Raw genomic sequence first — 21133 nt, 5'->3', positions numbered from 1 at the left:
TTATGAGTAAGTCCTTTGGGGCCAATGCATGTTTAAGTGGTTGTAACCGATACTGCTAAATGAATTGTGGGCATAGATGTGTTAAGTACATGTAATACATCTCTTGCCTATATAGGATGTTCCCAATGGGGGAAGCTCACAATTAGAATAGTGGTAGAAGGAAGAGTACACAACTGGGAGCATATCTAGCTCTCCTAGCTTGGCCATGCAGTATCAGCAAAGCAGTATAAGATACCAGGGAAAGGGAAGATAGTAGAAAGGAATACTTGTCTTGATTAAAGAATTGCTAGAGACAGAAGTGCTTAAGGAAATGATTCCACAGTCTGTACAGATAGTCTATTCAGTTGGGCAAGTCAGCCTTAAGGAGCCCCTTGAGCTACAAGTGTCAGTGATTGACATTTATGCAGACTGGAGCCTGTGACCAAAGATGTAGCCACTAGGCCATGGTGTTCCCTGGAGTCTTGGATATAGCTTTTGCCTGACATGATCACTAGGTACCCCATTTGAAAGACTATTATTGGTTGTTGCTGGGCATTGGTGGACTCTTAGAAAATAACAAAACAACAGTCAGTATTGTGACACCCTGACATCACTACCATGAGATGGGTCAGAAATGAGAACACTAACAAAATGGCAGTTGCTTAATGAGCAATTATTATGAAATGGAAGTGATATATCAGGAAAAAATAAGCTACATAATATAGAACCTCAAATTTACAAGGAAAGGTGGCTGGTCAGTGCTACTTGAGAGGATGATTCAGATGTGGTGTCTCTGCCAGCACTTTGGGCTTTTTGGAGGCTCTAGTACACTGAAGTTCTAGTATACTGAACATGCCTGAGCCTGGCTCACAGATGGATCAACTATGTTCAATGACAATGGAATATACTAGGTCACTGCTGTTGTGAAGCCCCAAAGAAAGCCATGCACTACAACTGTGCACAAAAACGAACTTCTGTTCAGTGGTACATTTCCATGGTGGCTTGCTATGGAAAAGGCACTCTGTTCCACTTCAACTGACTCTTTGGTAGGAGGCAATAATATGGCAGTGTAGTGACTGGCAGCAACATAATTGGATAATAAAGTGTCAGCCTCTAAGGAGACAAATATTGTCGGAAACTGAACAATACTCACAACCTTTGTTTGTGACCTATGTGAACAGATGAAAAACATTTTAACAATGAGTATCAAAATAAACATCAAGATGATCAAATCAGCACTACACAGAGAAGGACACCTGGATATGACCTCCACCCAGTTATGGCATCACACAATGTATTGTAATCTATCTACAATTCATGACTGGAACCAAAATACAAGACCTAGTGATTCCAGAACATGAGGCCAAAAAGTCTGGCAAATGTGTTCAGATGGACAGCTGAACACAATTGGCAAAGGGGAACTTTGGGGGCATATAACTAGAAGTACCAGACCTGGCCAGTCTAGTATATAGTACACCTTAACTTCTCCTTGATTTCCATAGACATCTTTTCAAGGTATGGTATTGCCATCCCCATCTGCTTAGCCAACGCAAGTCATCCTAGTCACTTAAATGTACCATGTTACATATTTGGATTCTTTAAACATATGATTAGGCATTGGTGCTCTCTTTATAGCAAAAAGTATACAGCAGGGGGAAGCTACATAGACATTTGTCGGGTTGTTTATGGCCTGTGTCATCCTAGGCAGCAGGTGTCATTGGAATTTAGAATGGACTCTTAAAAGAAAATATGAAACCTTCAGGACAGCCAAGTGGCAGTTTCCAGTGGAGCACACACTTAAGATGAGCACTTTGGTTTGTGGCCCAGAAGGGTGCCTCACATTTAAATAGAATGTCTAATTATGAGGTTGGGGAGGGTAAAGATATCCAGAGCAACTATCTTCAAGATAGTTAATCCTCACTCTACTTTTATTTCCTCCAAAACTGTCCTTGGGCTAAAGGGTGACTGGAATTTGTGAGCATCAAAGAAGGGGAAGGTTGGTGATAAAATAAATTTAATTTTTTGATTACAAGTATTCATTGTACATATTCATAGAATTCAGTATGATATTTCAGTACATTCCTATAGTGTTCACTGATCAAATCCAGTGTCCCTTTATTGATCCTTTCTCACCTTCCTAACCTCTCGTAATCACTATTCAACATTCAGAGTGACTTTTTAAAATATTTCAACACATGTGAGAGAACATGAGGTACTTGCCTTCCTATTTCTGGTTATTTCACTGAACCTAACGTTCTTCAGTTTCATTCATTTTGATGCAAATGACAGGATTTTATTTTTCTTTGTGTCAGAACAATATTCCATGTTTCACATTTTCTTTTTTCATTGGTACATTATAGTTTTACATAGTAATGAGATTCATTGTGATATATTCATACATGCACATCTCATAGTTTGTTCTTTCTTTCCCTCATGTCCCCTGTTTCCCTCCCCTCTTCCCTATTGGATCCCCTTCCTCTAGTTTACTGGTGTCACTTCTGTTTTCTTGAGATCCTTTTTCATTCCTGTTTTTGCTTTGGCTTTTACATGTGAGAGAAAACATGACCCTTAATTTTCTGAATCTGGCTGTTCTCACCTAACTTAATGTTTTCCAGATCTATCCATTCTCCTACAAATGACATAATTTTATTCTTCTTTATGATTGGACAAAACTCAATTGTGTATATGTACCACAGTTTCCTTATCCAGTCATCTCTTGATGGACACCTATGTTAGCTCCACAATTTGGCCATTGTGAATTGTGCTTCTATAAACATGGGAATGCAAGTATCAATGTAGTATGCTGATTTTAATTCTTTTGGGTAAATACAAAGAATGTTATAGCTGTCTCTTATCTCCATAGTGTTTTCACTAATTTCCAATCCCACTAACAGTGTATAAGTGTTCCTTTTCCCCCATATCCTCACCAGCATTTATCATTATTTGTATTCCTGATGATTGTCATTCTAGCTGGAGTGAGATGAAATCTCAGTATAGTTTTGATTTGCATTTCCCTGATTGCTAAAGATGTTGAACATTTTCTCATATATCTGTTGGCCATTTGTATTTCTTATTTTGAGAAGTGTTTATTCAGATCATTAGCCCAGTTTTTCATTGGATTACCAGTTTTTTTTAAGTTTCTTATGTATTTTAGACATTAATACTTTATCAGATGAATAGCTGGAAAATACTTTCCTGCATTCTGTAGGTTGTCTTTTGCTTTGTTGATTGTTTCTTTTGGTGTGCTTTTTAGTTTGATGTAATCCTATTTTTCAAATTTTATTTTGTTTCTTGGGGTCATATCAAAAAATCATTGCTTATGTAAATGTGTTGACGTATTTCTACTATCTTTTCTTATAGTTTCATAGTATCAGATTTCACATTTAAGTATTTGATACATTTTGAGTTGATTTTTGCATAGGGTAAGAGGGGTCAACTTTCAATCTTTTGCATATAGATTCCCAGTTTTCTTGATATTATTTATTGAAAAGGCTGTATGTTTTTAGCACCTGTATCACGAATCAATTGGCTGTAGATGCATGGGTTCATTTTTGGTATTTCTCCTCCATTGCATTGGTTTCTGAGTCTGTTTCCACGCTAATATCATGCTCCTTTGTTTACTAAGGCTCTATAGTATGTCCTTGGAATGAGGTAGGTACTGGGATGTCCTAACCTTTATCCTTTTTATTCAGTATGTAGTATGCTGACTTTAATTCTTTTGGGTAAGTACAAAGAATGTTATAGCTGTCTCTTATCTCCATAGTGTTTGCACTAATTTCCAATCCCACTAGCAGTGTATAAGTGTTCCTTTTCCCCCATATCCTCACCAGCATTTATCATTATTTGTATTCCTGATGATTGTCATTCAGGTTTTTTATTCAGGATTGCTTTGGCTATTAGGGGTCTTTTGTGTTCCCTTATGAATTTCAGGATTTTTTTTCTAGTTCTGTGAAGAATGTCATTGGTATTTTGATGGTGATTTCACTGAATCTATAGATTTTGGGGGGTACTATGGACATTTCAACAATATTAATTCTTCTAATCCATGAACATGCAAAGTATTTCCATCTTTTGTGTCTTCTTCAATTTCTTTGATCAGTGATTTGCAATTTTCATTATAGAGTTCTTTCACTTCTTTGGTCAAAATTATTCCTAGGTAGATTAATTTTTGTAGCTGTTATAAATAGAAATGCTTTAGTGATTTTTTTTTAGTTTTTTTTAGTTGTTGAAAGATACTTATTTTATTTATTTACATGTGGTGCTGAGAAATGAACCCAGTCCCTCACTCATGCCAGGCAAGTGTGCTACCACTGAGCCCCAGCCCCAGCCCCTGCTTTAATGATTTCTTTCCCAGAAATCTTATCATTGGGTATAAAAATACTACAACTCTCATGACAAATTTCATCCTGCATGTGTGTGTGTGTGTGTGTGTGTGTGTTGAGATTGAACCTTGAACCCAGAGGCACTTTACCACTGAGCCATAACTCCAGGCCTTTTCACTTTTCTTTTAACACAGGATCTTCCTAAATTGTCAAGGTCAGCCTCAAATTTGTGATCCTCATGACTCAGGCTCTCAAGTTGCTGGGATTACAGGTGAGTGCCACCATGCCTGGCTCTGTGTATATTTTTGAAAAAAAAATTGATATAGTTAATTCTGAGTATCTTTCATATACCCACATAAGCCACACAGCTTTAACCACAGCTTATCTGAGTCTTAGTTGAATGCCTTTGTTCTCTCTGAATGCAAGATGAATGGAGTTCTTTAAGGAGTTGTCACAAGGTCATCTCCTATTTCACAAGGCCATTTCCCACTTGTCTCTCTCTCCTGGGAAGCTGTCATGAGAGAGTTTTTCATTATATTATGAGTTCTGGAAAGGTATAGAGCTTCCTGTCTCACTTCTGTGAAAATAGAGATGCAGACTGTAAACAATTTAGCTGAAGTCTAGAGTTGATGTCTCAGCACTGGAGTATCCCACAATGTATGTGGTAGTTATATGGCTCCTTTTAGTTTGATATTGTTCTTTTTGGTTTGTGGGACAAAAACTATAATGAGCTGGAAACTTTGGCTATTCTTCCATTGTCTATGTAAGTAATAAACTGTGTTAATCTAAAAGATGCTCATTTTATCTATTGGCTAAATCAGTCAGAACTTTGCCTTTGCCTTCTCACATCTTGTATATGCTTGACAAGGACATTGTTTTTTAGAAACATGGCTTTATTTTATTTATACCTTTGTTTTATTTACTTATTTTTATGTGGTGGTTAGGATTGAACCCAGGGCCTCACTCGTGCTAGAGGAGTGCTCTACCGCTGAGCCACAACCCCAACCCCAACCCCCCCAAGGACATTTTTAAGGAGCCTTCTGTTTTATTGGTCATTGTATTCACATTGCTAACTGATTCTTTATTATGATATATCCTACCAGTATTTTCTGAAGCTACTATTGTCATTTGTATGTCCTGGTTAGTTAGTTAACTATTTTTTCACATAAATACTACCAACTTTTGTATATTGACTTTGTGTCCTGCAACTTCACTCAACTTGTTTATTAGATCTAATCATTTTTATGAATTCTTCAGGGTTTTTTTTGAACATACAGATTTATCACTTTATTTATCATTATCATTTGAAGCTTGATTCATAAACTATTTGAAGTATTTAAAAATTCTGTATTATAAGAATCAAAGAGTACAATTATCCACTGCTTCATGGGTTCAAGTTATATATATTAAAACCAAATGGCATTTTTCCATGAGGAGACTATACAATATAATAAATGACAAAGGACCCAAAAAGCAGTTTTTCATCATTTTCAGTATCTAAACAAACATTCTGAATGTTCATAGCTCTTTTGTTATATTATTTTATATTCAAATATCTATCTACATTCTGAGTCAATTACTTGACCAAAACAATTTAGGAAAATAATTAGCTTTGAAGCAAAAGATTTTCCATCTACAAGATCACATTCAAAGGAATTCATGTTGCAATGTTGACAAAATCTGCTGGCTACTCTGGAACAACATGCAGTGTGCCCACTACATTGACAAATGTGGTAGGTCACTTGGGTACAAACATGGAATAGTTATGCATAGTTCATCCAGGACAGTGCTGGCTCCCCAGCTAAAATAACCCATGAAATATAGCACATTAACTGCAGTTGATTTGATTTTAGGAAAACCACATTGAGATTTACAATACAGTATCTTTTCATCCCACCCTCAGTCATTGACAGGAATTTTGTTGGCTACCATGCTGTTTACTTTGTGGATGGTGGTAGTAAATGAATGAAGACAGATTTCCTCAGAGTTGGTAATAAACTGTAATCCCAACTCTTCCTGTTTTTCAGATACTACCAAATCTTTGTATAAATCAGTAGATCAAATGAACAAGAAATTTCCAACCTTGGTAGAAACGTCACTGTCCCAAAATCTGATTGATCACTGAATGGATTTCATCCTGGATAGCTTTCTGAGACTTCTCTCTGGGAGCACTGTCGTCTTTTGCAGTCTTGTCACAATATCAAACTGCCACCTCTTGAGGAGCTCCCTGTTTTTGTTCTTTGAGATGACCACCACCAGCTTCTGAAATGAGCACTTGTAGAGACAATCTTTCAGCTGATCCACCACACTGTTGAGGTACTTTATGTGTTCAGTGTCCGTAGTTACCAGCAGGGTGAGTCCATACTTCTGTACTCAAGTGAAGGTTTTAGAGGGATATATGCCACATGTTACAGAATACTGTTGATGTCATGATCTCTGTGGTCCCACTCAGGGTGATACTGGACTTCTGGGACAGCTATAGCACCATGGCGAGTCTATGACCAAGATGAGTGCTAACCCGAGGCTCCAGCCACCCAGTTCAAAAGTCAGATTTTTTTAAAATATATTTAATCCTGTATATAGTTGTGACTCTGATCCTGGGGGTCAGGGTACAACACTGGCATTGCCAGGGATAAAGGAGACATGTTCCAAAGACTCTGGCCCTTTGTAACAGAGTACATTTGAAATTAAAGTCCCAGTGCCAACATGGCACAACATTAATTCAAGAGAGAGGGTACTGCATCATGATGACTCTGAACCCTGGAGCAGTGAGACACAGCAGTGGCCTAGGCTCTGTGAGGATGGGTGCATTGGTAGCAAGGACCCAGAATGGTAGATTGCAGCAGTGGTGTGGTTCTGAGAAGGGTGAGTGAATGGGAGGGAGCAGTGTAATGTTGAATTAATCTCCAGTGAGGTGGTGTGTTTCATCAGCTCAGACTCTGGAGGATTGGGCCAGATCCAAGGACAGGGGCACGGTTGCTATCTGACCCAGAGGACAGGGTGATACAGATCAGCAAAGGCTGTTTCTCTGAGAGATTAGGGGTCATGATAGCTTGGGCACCAGGGTTGCAGCTGCTCTCCTGGATCAAGGCTCCATTTCCCTTGGATAGAACACCAGGATGGATCAGGTGCCAAAGGGGTATGGCTAGTGGGTATGTATTTTGTGAAGCCAGAACAATAGAATGGGTCATATGATAAAGTATTGTATGGCTACTCTGCTGGTTCAAGGTTGGCTTCTCCATAGGCAGAACCACCTGTTCCTTGGAAGAAGGTTGCCATATGGACTTGGGCACTGGTGTCTCAGCTGTTCTGCTGGGCCTAAGATTTGAACAGCTCATACTGGAACACTGAAGTCACCAAAATGGGGAAGATGGAGTGCCTCCTAGGCAGGGTGTAGGGAGTTGTAGTGGCTCATTTGAGGAACAGTGCAATGATATCAGTCTCAGGGATGAAATAATTCTGTGGCTACTGGCCTCCAGAACAGAATATATGCTAGGAATGGTTCCAGTTTCAAGATGGCACCATGCAATAGCAGCTTGGGTCACAGGGGAAGCAAAATGTGGGATCCTTCTCTACAGTAATGCAGTTGTGTGTACTCTAGGCATATCCCTAAACTGGACTCAGGACCTGTGAGGAATTCCCCATACCAGAGACTACTGGTATCCACCACAGAAGAGGAGAATATTGGGAGCCTCCTTATTGCTTTTTCACAAGAGGGAGAAGTTGCTCCAAGCTGATCCCAACTAGGAAGACAAAGTGGCAGAAGCGAGTGTTTGATCCCTTCTCTATGCAGTCATTCTGAGTTTCTGTAATCCACAGGGTTTCTTCCATTGCCTTGCCATAGTCCAATGGTCTTTTTGGATACAGTAGTCAAAATGTAGTTGCTTAATTGTTGTTTGGGTCTTTTCCTGTGTGTGCAGCCAGCATTAGGCACCTGTAATTAGCCATCTTGCTGATATTGCTCCCTTTGTTTTCTGGGTACTTCCTTACTTTCTTTTACTACAAGATGATTCAGTTTTGTATTTCTCCCACTCCAACCCTTAGAATCAGCCATTTATCCAGAGGACTGGTTCCTTCTATTGGAGAATATTATTTAGAAACAAGGATTTGGGTGTTGGGTTTACTAATTGTTATTGAAGTGTCATTTTTTCCTGACCTTCTCAGCAAGCAGAACTAGGGAATATATTTCTTCTGTATAACAAGTCATGAGTACAAATATCTTTCATTGTTTGTGTTTATACATCTGTATATGTATTAAGATAAATGTGATTTCATATTAAGTTTTTGACTCCACTCCAGGTTTAGTCCTAGCCTTCCCTATGCTTATCTATAACTTTTCTCTCTGATGACAAGAAGTTTAGCTATCACCATCTACCATTCATTTACTTATTTCTCAATCTTGGTATTACATAAAAGGTTTCAGGCATTGTTAACCCATCCAATGATGAGAAAAGAAATTTACTACCTAGAATACATGATGTATATACAGCTTTTTTATCTTTAGTTATATCATTTTTAGTCAAAACAATTTCCTAACAATACTTAGATAAACTATTACTTTCCATCCTTTACAAGATTTCTTAGGTGATTTTATCCTTCAATTCTTTCTTTATCCATCATCATACAACTGAATGTGATTGTAGCATACATTTGTAATAAAGTTAGATTCATTTGTCATGGCCTTTATTTCATTCAGGGATCCCTGTACATTCTGGTTAATTCTTTGTTTGCATATATTGAAGTACACTCTTTGTGATGTATAGCTCTATGGGTTTTGACAAAGGCATAGAGACATCTACCCACCATCTTAGTAACACACAGAACAGTTCTACTACCCTACATTTTTCTGATTATCCCTTTGTAGTTTACCATACTCCCCTCCACCAAACTCTAGGAATCACTGATCTGTTTTCCATCCATATAGTTGTGTTTTTCACATAAAAAATAAATGCATGTAATAGGTATTAATAAAATACTGTTTGTTTATCCATTACTCTGTTGAACTGCTTGGTTGCTTCTTGATTTAGTGAACATGAATGATTTTTTTCAACATTTACTTTCAGGCTGTTGTGTAACCATAAGCATTTAGTTTACTTGGGTACATAGCAAAGAATGAGATTGCTGATTGAATGGTAAGTCTTTGCCTAAGTTCACTAGAACCTGCCAAATTATTTTCCAAAGTAGATTACGATTTTGCATTTCTACTAGCAATAAATGAGAGTTCCTGTTGCTCTATAGCCTTGCTAGAATTTGGCATCATCAGTTAAAACATTTTTTTTGCCATTCTAATAGCTGTGGCCTAATATGCTTTTCCTTAATTAAAAATAATATTAAGCATTTTGAAAGCATGATCAATATAATTTATTTTTGGGGAAATGCAAAATAAAACAATACAAAATATTACTACATAATGTGGAACATTTTTTTAAAATTATGTTTTGAAATAATTTATAGGTTCATAATATGTTGATAAAAAGTATAACAGTTGAATTTGAGTTACCTGTTATAACCACAAGATAATTTATGTAAGTCCTAAGACAACCACAAAAATAATACCTATAGAAGTTACACAAAAGAAAAGAAGTTACAAGAAAGATATTTCAAACCATATCAATATAAGAAAAAATCAACAACAAAACACAAAGACAGAGAGAGAAGAAATGATATAAAATAGAACTATAAGACTAACAAGAGCCTAATGGCAATAGTAAATACTTCCCTATCAATAATTACTTTAAATGTAAATGGATTAAACATGCCATCAAGAGATACAGAGAAACTGGTTTTAAAATAGAGAAGAATGTCAAGTATTTGCATCTATAAGAAACTCACATTAGATCTAAGCATACAGATAGGTTTGAAAAAAATATTTCATGCAAATGGTCAAACAAAATAGAACAGGGATGAGTATACTGATGTCAGACAAAATAAACTTTAAGTCAAAAAATATCATGAGAGATTAAATTAGGACATTTATAATAATAAAAGTATCAATTCACCAGGAAGATATTACAATTATAACTATATACACCAAAAATTAGAGCACCTAAATACATGAAATGAACATTAATAGACATGAAGGCAAAAAAAGGTAGAAATAAAGGAAAAGGAGAGTTCAAGACCCCAATTTCAGTAGTGAATACAGCATTCAGACAGAAAATCAATAAAGAAACAGAGGACTTGAATAGCACTGCAGACAAAATGGACCCAACAGACATATAGAGGATTCTATTCTACAACAACAACAATGCATATTCTTTTCAACTCACATATAGAAATTTCCAGCATGGATGACATGATAAGTCACAAAATAAGTGTTTGCAAATTTAAGAAGTTTAAAATCATACTAAGTATATTTTAGGAGAAAATGAATGAAACTAGCAATCAACAGCAGAAGGAAAGTTGGAGAACCCACCTATACAGGTAAATCATGTAATGCAATCTTGCACAACCATTGAGTCAGAGAGGAATCAAAAGAGAAAATTCAAAAATACCTTGATACAAACAAAAATGAAAACACAACATACCCAAACTAATGTAATGTAGCAGAAACAGTACAGAGAAAAGTTCATAATAATAAATGCCTGAATTGAGAAGTAAGAAAACTCAAATAAATAATATAAATTATACCCCAAGGAATTAGAAAAAGAACAAATTGAGCCTAAGGTTAGAAGAAGGAAGGAAATAACACATGCATGACATAGAAAATAGAGAAATGGTGGGGAAAAAATCTATGAAACTATTAACAGTTTTTTTTTTTTTTGTACCAGGGATTGCACTCAGGGGCACTCAACCACTGAGCCACATCCACAGCCCAATTTTGTATTTTTTAGGGACAGGGTCTCACTGAGTTCCTTAGTGCCTTTGCCATTGCTGAGGCTAGCTTTGAATTCACGATCCTCATGCCTCAACCTCTTGAGTCACTGGGATTACAGGTGTGTGCCACTGCACCTTGCCTACTAACAGTTTTTTTTTTTTTTTAAGATCAACAAATTGACAAATTCTTGAATAACTAAGAAAAGATGAGGGAAGACTAAAAATCAGAAATGAAATAAGAAATATGACAACTGATGCCAGAGAAGAACAAAGGATCATAAGAGACTACATTAAAATTAATTATATGTCAATGAACTATACAAGAAGAAATTAATAAATTCCCTAAAACATTCCTTTGATGATCAAATCATGAAGAAGTAGAAAGTCTTAATAGACTGAAAAACTAGTATGGAGACTGAATCAGTAATCAAAAGCTTGTTAACAAAGAAAAGACCAGAACCAAAGGGTTTCATTGGGAATTTGCATTGCATATTTAAATAACTCACAAACTTTTTCTTCAAGCTCTTTCAAAAAATTGAAGAGGAGGTTACTCTCATTTTATTGGTACAGAATTACCTTGATACAAAAGTCAGACAAAAACCACAAAAATGAAAACTACAGGTCAATATCCCTGTGTGAATCTATTTTCCATTGCTATACCAAAATGTCTTACACTGGGTACTTTTTTTTATAAAGTTTATTTAGCTTATAGTTCTGGATACTCAAGAACATGGTGCTAGCATCTGCTTATCTCTAGAGAGAACTTAATGTTGAATGGAATCAATGGCAACAGCATAAATGGAAGAGGTCAAAAGTCAAGGCAAAAAACCAGAGAGAGATTTAGCGCTCAGATTTGAACTTTTTTATAACACCATACTCTGGAGAAAGCCAACTCATTACACATGCTACTATTAATCCCATCTAAAGGCAATGTCAGCAATGATCCAAATTCCTTTCACCTAGGCCTCATTTCTTAAAGTTTCTAACAGTGCAATGCCACCATAGTGAGGATCAAGTTGCCAACACATGAACCCTTGCAGGGGTGGGGGACCACAACCCAATCCTTACCATTCTATCCTTGGCACACAAGCTTAATTGTCCTTCTCAAAATGCAAAATACACTCATTTCATCTCAAATAGTCCCCAAATCTTAACTTATTCCATCATCACTCAAATGTTCTAGGGGTGAATCTGTCCAAAAATATCTTCAAAACAGTAACAACAAACAACAAAGTTATCAATGGGTACAGTGGCACATGCCTGTAATCCCAGTGGTTTAGGAGGATGATGCAGGAGGATTGCAAGTTCAAAGTCAGCCTCAGCAATTTAGAGAGGACATGAACAACTTAGAGAGACCCTGTCTTAAAAAATAAGAAGGGCTGGGGATGTGGCTCAGGGTTAAGTGCCCCAACCAAGTTCAATCCCTGGTACCAAACAAAAACAAAAACAAAAACCTGCAGTTATCAGTATAGGGTTGTAGCTCAGTGATAGAGTGCTTGCCTAGTATATATGAGGCCCTGGGCTTGATCCTCAGCATCACATAAAAATAAATAAATAAAAATAAAGTTATTGTGTCCATCTACAAATATATACATCTACATATATATATGTGTGTGTGTGTGTGTGTGTGTGTGTGTATAACCATATATGTAAAAAAATGAATATAATCCAGCCTTAAAGAAGAATGAAATTATGGCATTTGCCAGTAAATGGATGAAGCTGGATAATATCATGCTAAGTGAAACAAACCAATCCCCCAAACCAAAGGCTGAATGTTTTTTCTGATATGTGGATGCTAATTCACATTAAAGGCAGGGGTGCTAGGGAAGAATAGAGGTACTTTGGATTAGACATAGGGGAGTGAAGTGGGGGCATGGGTGTTGGAAGGATAATAGAATGAATCAGACATTATTACCTTATATGCATATGTTATTATGAGACTGGTATAATTCTATATCATGTACAACCAGAAGAATGAGAAGTTATACTCCATTTAAGTATGATGTATCACAATGCATTCTTCTGTCATGTATAAATAATTAGAACAAATAAAAAATAAAATGTGAAAAAACCCCAGTTATCTAATTCCAAGATACAATGGTAGAATGGAAATAGCCAGACTGAAACCCAGAAGGACAGAAATTAAATTTTATTTATTTATTTATTTATTCAAATTTTTGTACATGACAGCAGAATGCATTTCAATTAATAGTACATATATAATAGAGCACAATTTTTCCTGTTTCTGGTTGTACATAGAGTCACACCATTTGTGTCTTCATACATACTTAGGATAATGATGTCCAACTCATTCCACCATTTTTCCTAACTCCATTCTCCCTCTCTTTTCCTCCCTCCCCTTTGCCCTATTTAAAGTTCCTGCATTCCTTCCATGCTCCCCCCCCCCCGCCCGCCCCCCGCCCCCCCTCACCCCCCTCACCCCCATTATGGATCAGCATCTGCATATCAGAGAAAACATTCAGCCTTTGTTTTTTTGGGATTTGCTAACTTCACTTGGCATGATATTCTCCAATTCTATCCATTTACCTGAAAAATCATGATTTTATTCTCTTTTCATGCTAAGATTCCATACTACAGTTTCTTTATCTATTCATCTATTGAAAGGCATCCAGGTTGGTTCCACAATTTAACTATTGTGAATTATGATGCTATAAACATTGATGTGGCTATGTCACTGTAGCATTCTTGTTTTAAGTCCTTTGAGTATAAACTGAAGAGTGGGATAGCTGGGTCAAATGGTGGCTCCATTCCAAGTTTTCTGAGGAATCTCCATACTGCTTTACATATTGGCTGCACCAATTTGCAGTCCCACCAGCAATGTACGAGTATGTCTTTTTCCCACATCCTCACCAACACCTATTGTTGTTTGTATTCTTAATAGCTGCCATTCTGACTGGAGTGAGATGGAATCTTAGAGTAGTTTTGATTTGCATTTCTCTTTTTTTTAAAGAGAGAGTGAGAGTGAGAGAGAGAGAGAGAGAGAGAGAATTTTAATATTTATTTTTCAGTATTTGGCGGACACAACATCTTTTTTTGTATGTGGTGCTGAGGATCGAACCCGTGCCGCACGCATGCCAGGCGATCATGCTATCGCTTGAGCCACATCCCCAGCCCTGCATTTCTCTAATTGCTAGAGATGTTGAACATTTTTTTCATATATTTGTTGATTGACTGCATATCCTCTTCTGAGAAGTGTTTGTTCATTTCCTTGGCCCATTTTTTGATTGGGTTATTTATTTATTTATTTATTTATTTTTGGTGTTAAGTTTTTTGAGTCCAAGTCCAGCATCTGGGGCTGGCCCAGGGCTGAGCATCTGCTTTTCACAGCCTCATTTGGCTAAGCTGAGAACAGGCTGCTCAACTTCTTCATGGGACAAAGGTGAATGGGTGGGACAACCTGGGTATTTCTCAGGGGCCTCAGTAGAACCTTCCATGACTCCATAACTTAAAAATTTAGGTATAGAAGGAATGCATCTCAACAAAATACTGTATTTAAGAAAACCCACAGCCTATATCATACCGAATGGGAAAACATGAAAACATTATCTTTAAGGTCAGGAATAAGATAAGTGTATTACTTAGCTTTACATTACTGTAATGAAATACCTGAAATGATTAACTTGTAAGAGAAAAGCCTTATTTAGTTCATGGTTCTGGAGGTTTCAGTCTAAGATTGTGTGGACCAATGGCTTTGGGCCTCTGGTGGAGGTAATGGATGACAACGTTAGGGGACAGGCAATGGAGAAAACCCACTCATTGTATGAGTCAGAAAGCAGAAGTTTGACTGGATGGGTTGGAGTCCCATAATCCCCTTCATGGGCCTGCCCTCAGTGACTTAAAGATATGGCATAAATTCCCACCCCCTAAGATCACCAGATAAAATCCCAATAGTGCCACTCCAGGGACAAAACCCTTAATACATGGACATTTAGGGACATTATATATAAAAACTATAGCAAAAAGGATGTCTACTTTCACCATTTTATTTCAACATTGTGTTGGAAATCTTGGCCAAAGGGGGGAAAAAATCAAGAGGAAGAAATAAAGATCATTCAAGTAGGAAAGAAGGAGATGAATAATTTTTGTTAGAAGACAACAGTATCTATTTGTCAATACCTATATCTATGTGGGCTTAACATGCCAAAAGCCCTGGGTTCAATCCCCAGGACCATGAAAAAGGGATTTCACAGGAAACAAAAGGAAAATAGAAAAATGGGATCACACAAAACTGAAATACTTTTGCATAGCCAAGGAAACAATCAACAGAGTCAAAGACAATCTACAGAATGGCAGAAAATATATGCAAGATATACACCTGACAGGGATTGATATACAGAATATATAAGGAACTCTGAACATTCAGTAATATAAAAACAATACAATTTTAAACGGGCAATAGATCTAACGAGACATTCCTCAAAAAGAATGTACAAATAGGGCTGGGGTTGTAGCTCAGTGGTAGAGCACTTGCCTAGCATGTGTGAGGCACGGGGTTTGATTCTCAGCACCACATAAAAATAAATAAACAAGATAAAGATATTGTGTCTATATATAACTAAAAAAAATTTAAAAGGATGTACAAATAAATGGCCAATAGGCATATGAAAAATGCTAATCATCACTATCCATCAGGGAAATTAAAATCAAAACCACAGTTAGAGATCATCTCACCCCAGTAATAATGGTTATTGTAAGAAAGACTAGCAATAACAAGTAAGTATGTGGAGAAGAGGGACCCCCTATACACTGGTTGATGGGAATTTAAATTAGCTCCGCCAATATGGAAAACAGCATGGAGTTTCCTCAAAAAATTAAAAATGTGATATATATATATATGTATTACTATTAATATATATATATATATATATTACTATTAATCCATTTAAATAGAAGTGAGATACTCTCATTTGAGGCAACATGGATAGAACTGGAGGTAATTAAGTACACCATGATCCTATTCATATATGGAAACTAAAATGTTGATCTCATACAAATTAAGAGTAGAATCATGGTTACCAGAGACTTAGTAGAGTAGGGTTGGAAGGATGAGGAAAGATTGATGAATAGGTACTAAGAATTTCTTGTTCCAATCTAACATCAGTTACTACAGATAGTATACTCTGCATTTTTAAAAGCTAGAAGAAAGGATTTTGACAAAAAAGAAGTAATAAATATTTGAGGAGATAAATGTATTTTACCTGATTTAAACATTACATTAATATGGATTTTATGATTTTTAGGTATCAGTTTAATATCAGTTTAAAATAAAGTTGTAAAAAGTAGCTTTTTCATACTTCAATCAGGAAACAAACTATTCATCATAGCTACAAATAAAATAAAATTCCTTGAAATTAATTTAACCAAGGTAGTCAAATATTTCAACAACAAAAATTACAGAACACTGGTTACTGCTCTGTAATGTACACATGTAGAATATGTAGAGTTTGGAGTAGTTGATACTTGTTTGTGGGCATTACTAAGGTTTAATACTGGACTCTTACCATTCTAATTCCCACTATAACATTTGTATTGTAGTGGTTTGATAGGTGAAAATCCTTAGATTTTTTCGTAAGTATGTTATGTGAATTTTTTTTTCACATGGCTTTATTGAAAAGGCTTGAAGCTGTGAAGCCAGTAGTTGGTATGAAACATCATCATAATATGGGTTATCTCAACCCATCACCATCCTCCAGATGAGTGAGAACTGTGCTTGGCCAATACTGCCCATTATGAGAACTTCCAGGACATCCAGTGCTACCATTGGTCTGTTATAAGCCTGAATAATCAGCTTTTGACATATCCATGGCTTATTGCTGAAACCTAACTCCCTGATGGCCACAGTACTTGGTTATAAAACTCTTGTTTGCTTTAAAGATTATCGTACAATTTTTATTGACATGTTTTTATAATTATCTGTGTAAACATCTGCAATACTTTTTTCAGCAATTTAAAATATTTAACAGTTACTTTATTGTTCTTCAATGCAAAAATTTGTCAAAAAAGACAATGTAATGTAAAACCAGTGTATAAATGTGGATTTATGTGAAGTGTATATGAATTTGATAGAGAATAATGCATGTTTATTTTATCAGTGTAAAAATTGATTCAGTTTTCATGTTGATAAAACAGTACTGATATTATTGTTGCATGCTGGATCCAAGATGTTCAATATATAGTTACAATTTTGTATTATTTTCACTTCTTGTAAGCTTTAAACCATGAGCTTACCTCTTATTTGACTTTGTTTTCTATATGCTTTAGAACTTAAGTGGCATTAGTCATAACCTGATTGTACGAGAGTTACAATTTGTTATAGAACATCCTGAAATTTGTTTTCATGGATGGAGCTGATTTAGATTTGATGAGCAGATTTAGAGAAGCTTTTACTGTGACAATCTTTATAATTCACCAGAGGTATCCAGTGCTTATGTGGAAGTGACTGAGTTAGGTCTTAAATTTTTTGATTAACCATTCCAAACCCTTTCACTTTGTCAATATTAGAATGTTCAATGTAGAAGCTCCTCTTTTGTGTCTTTATACATTCAGGTAAAGTACTATTAATGGTTCTGAGAAAGACAGTGGGCTTTAGAGTTATAGTGTACTGCCTTATGATTAGCTTGTCCGTAGACCAAATCAGTTGTATCATGAGAAAACATAAGTATTTGTTGGATCAGTAAAATAACATGACCAGCTGGAAAATCTAAGAAGCAGGTCCCAAGGTAGGTCAGGACAGTGTGTTAAGTGATGCTATTAGTGTATGATGCTATGATTTAGTATTTATTAAGGGAAAAGATTTAGACTAAGAAAAAATGTTTAAAAATTCCAGCTTGTGCTTATCAGGTCTCAAAAAATAAAACTAAAATGTAAACAAAAAGGTAAATAAATCACACATTTATTGAGGCTACTGCTTTACATGTTACCTAATTTTCTTGTTTTGGTTTGGTGTGGTTCATTTGGTTGAATTATAGAAATATTCTTACCAGTCTCAGATTGAAAAGCCTAGTTATCTTGATGGAATTGTTAGTGGCATATAGGGTATAATATAGTTAGCATTTGAAATAAAAATATTTTTCTGTCAATCAATAAGCTCTTATTTCACACAACAAAGTATGATATTTTATAGCTGCCACTGTTTTTCATTACTGATCTTTTAAGTATGCCCTTAGAATGTATAGGAAAGTTTTCATATTAAATGACAAATCTTTTTTAAAATGATATTTTGAATTTTTGAATTTTTTATTATGTTTTAATTTTAACTTTTCAGTGTTCAAACTCCTTAGCATTTATGCTTACTTTTCTTAGTACCTTTAGCAGTAAAGTATATCACATTTTACTAACCACCAATTCATAATTTCTTCGTCTTAGTTTATATTCATAGATTTTGTTTAGGATTGAGCATATACAGCATAGAAACAGGGGGGTTTAAAAAAATCATAAGAACACAACCTGGCTATGAGGTTTTTCTGCTGCTTTCTTTGGTTTGTCATGTTACTTGACAATTTTTGATGCTTCATCCTGGTGAAACAGTTTTTATACCTGCTGTCTATATGAGCTCTACTGATACTAAACCAAGGTTTTATTTCATTTTGTTTTGTTTGTTAACATATTGCACTTTTACTTTTTGTGTAAAAACTTATCTTTAAAGAGAGATAAGATAATGCTGAATTTAAAACTCAGCATTGGGACATTTGGCCAAAAGATGTTTGAGCATGTGACACACCTTTTTTGTGTGTGCATATATACTCATACACAATTTATTTATTTATTTATTTATTTATATATCTCCTTTCTTGTTCATAGTGACATTAGTCTCTGAGTTCACTCATATGGTCTCTGCTCCCAGGTGTCTACAAAATATATAGTTTCATAGATAAAGCTGTACTTTGATTTTAGATATTATTTTAATGACTTTAGTTTTTACTACTTTGAAATGGGAAGCTTAAGTATTACTAATAACAAGGATTTGATTTAAAGTAAAAGTTAGGAAGAACATCAATTCTTTCTAAACACAATTTACAATATCGTTGTCATTGTTGCATATATATGATGAATTTAAACAGATGTATAGGCATTGGAAATGTGATATTCTCTGATGTAAGTCCCAGAACTAGGACTTAAGGAACATTTTTAATGAAGGATCATAAGTACATTATCTCTTCATTTCCAAGAACATAAAGGATAATCTAATACTATTTCATATTTGGTTGGCTTGTATGTCATATATGTACTTTGAAGATTTAGATTTATATCTGTAACTAGAAAATATACTAACCCAAGGTCTAGTTATCAGGCCAGATCCTTACTGAAAACTATTTTCATCTCTGTCAAATATTAAACTAATGTTGTCTTCATTTTAATATGATTCTGTGAAAGATTTTGAATTATTAAAATTATTTCTTTTAAGGTGTAGTTATTATGTCCTATTTCACATATTTCCTTTCCCAATCTCTATTAGAAATGGATTTCTTAGTTTCTATTCTAAATAAAGTTTTCTGGTTTGCTTATAAATGTAATATTATGCAGTTGTTTCAACACATTAACCCAAACATCCAAAAGGATATCTATACAACTTTACAAGGTGATTGTGATATTGATTGCTTCTAATCTTCAGATACAAATACTACAACTCTGAAAATAATTAAGACCAATATAAAGTCAAAGATGCAAGTTTATTGTATTTTGTTGATTAAATTCATAAATTGTAATATCTTTTTTAAAGCGAGAGAGAGAATTTTTAATATTTATTTTTTAGTTTTTGGTGGATACAACATTTTTATTTTTATTTTTATGTGGATTGAACCCAGCGGGGCATGCACGCCAGGCGAGCATACTACCACTTGAGCCATATCCTCAGTCCAAATTTTAATATCTTAAATGAGAAAAACTTAAAAGATTTTATAGCATCTTAGAAAATATGCTACTTTAATTATTTCCATGAATATATATTAATAAGTAACTTAAAAATAAAAAATGACAAAACACTGATGAAAAAAATTGAAGAGGACATAGAAAAAAGGAAAGACGTTTTGTGTTCATGACCTGAAAGATTTAATATTGTTAAAATGTCCTTATTATACAAAGGGTCTTCAGATTCACTGCAATTGCCATCAAAATACAAATAACATTCTTCACAAACTAGGAAAAGCATTCCTAAAATTTGTATAGACTCACAGAATATACTGAATAGTAAAAGAAATTCTGATCAGAAAGAACAAATCTGGAGGCCTTACAATACCTGACTTGAAAACATACTAGAAAAAGATAGTAACCAAAGCAGCATGGTACTTACTTAAAAACAAACACATAGACCAATGGAACAAAGTATGCTCTGTAGTTCTATAGGACTCAGAAATAAATTCATGTACTTAGAGCCAACTGATTTTCAACAAAGGTAGCAAAAACATACATCAGAGGAAGAAAGTTTTCTTAAATAAAATGTGCCAGCAAAACTGGACATCCATGCGCTGAAGAATCAAGATAGGTTCCTCATACCATATAAAAAAATAAACTCAAAGTAGATCAAAGACTTAACTGTAAGAGACGAATTATGAAAGTATTAAAAGAAAATGCAGGGGAAATGCTTTAAGATATTGGTTTGGGCAAAGACTTTTTAGATATAACCCCATAAATATAGGGAAGAAAAATTTAAAAAGACAAATGGGATTACTCAAATTTTAAAAATCTCAGGACTGAGGGTATAGCTCAGTGGTAAAACACCTGTCTAACACGGACAAGGCCCTGGGTCGAGTACCCAGCACTGAAAATAATAAAAGAAAAATAAAGCAGAAAAAAGAAACAAATTAAAAATCTTCCCTACAGCAAAGGAATCAAGAGAATGTAGAGGCAACCTAAATAATGGAAGAGATATTTACAAATTTAATCTGACAAGGGAATAATTTCTGGAATATATAAGTAACCCAAGCAATAACAGGCAACGACAAAAATCCAAACCGACCAACCAAACAACCAACTAATCTATTATAAAAATGAGACAA

At 35.2% G+C, this 21133-nt stretch overlaps 1 pseudogene; it reads right to left on the bottom strand.

Annotated features, from left to right (window-relative positions):
- Nucleotides 1-6200: 6200 nt before the first annotated feature.
- Nucleotides 6201-6789, bottom strand: LOC113195759 (mitotic spindle assembly checkpoint protein MAD2A pseudogene; annotated as a pseudogene).
- Nucleotides 6790-21133: the final 14344 nt, after the last annotated feature.

Source organism: Urocitellus parryii, chromosome X (genome assembly GCF_045843805.1).
Source record: "Urocitellus parryii isolate mUroPar1 chromosome X, mUroPar1.hap1, whole genome shotgun sequence".
Taxonomy (NCBI): Eukaryota; Metazoa; Chordata; class Mammalia; order Rodentia; family Sciuridae; genus Urocitellus; species Urocitellus parryii.
The sequence above is the reverse complement of the archived record's forward strand: the minus strand, read 5'-3'. Positions and strand labels throughout refer to the sequence as shown.